Below are 563 nucleotides of genomic sequence, written 5' to 3'. Positions count from 1 at the left end.
CGGAAGCCATATTCCACACGAGGGTCAATGACCGGCCGTGGATGGGCGCGCTTCAGAGTCGCCTTACGGGCAGCTTCCAGCTGCCGCCTCCGAGCCTCTGAGCCCCGTCGAGGTCATTGGTGATTACACCGCGTTCCTTGGTTGACAACAAGTCAGGAAACGGACATTGGGTCCGCAAGGCGCGAGCAGGGCTCGTATCACGCCGCTGGCACAGCTCGCCTTCCTCTTTATCCCATGCGGGAAATAAAGTGTCAGACTCGTAGTCGATCACCTCCACATCCTCAACGAGGTCACATGTCATTGATTGCGTGCGCAAAGCGCGTCGCTCGTGCTCATCGAGCCTAGGATATACATCCCCCGATGCCGCGGACGCACTATCCGACATCGCACCGCGTGCGGGGGACGAAGTTGGGCTCTGCCTGTGCTCGCCGTCAGAACCAGCGAGACTTGAATATTTCGGTGTCATTGACACAAGGCACATTGGGCACGGAAGTCGTTTCGATTTAACGTAGTGCCTAACGGACACGCAAGCCTCGTTGAGGCAATAATCGATAGGAACTGTG

This window comes from Plasmopara halstedii, assembly GCF_900000015.1.
Source record: "Plasmopara halstedii genome assembly, contig: Scaffold_555, whole genome shotgun sequence".
Classification (NCBI taxonomy): domain Eukaryota; phylum Oomycota; class Peronosporomycetes; order Peronosporales; family Peronosporaceae; genus Plasmopara; species Plasmopara halstedii.
Note: the sequence above shows the minus strand (reverse complement) of the source record.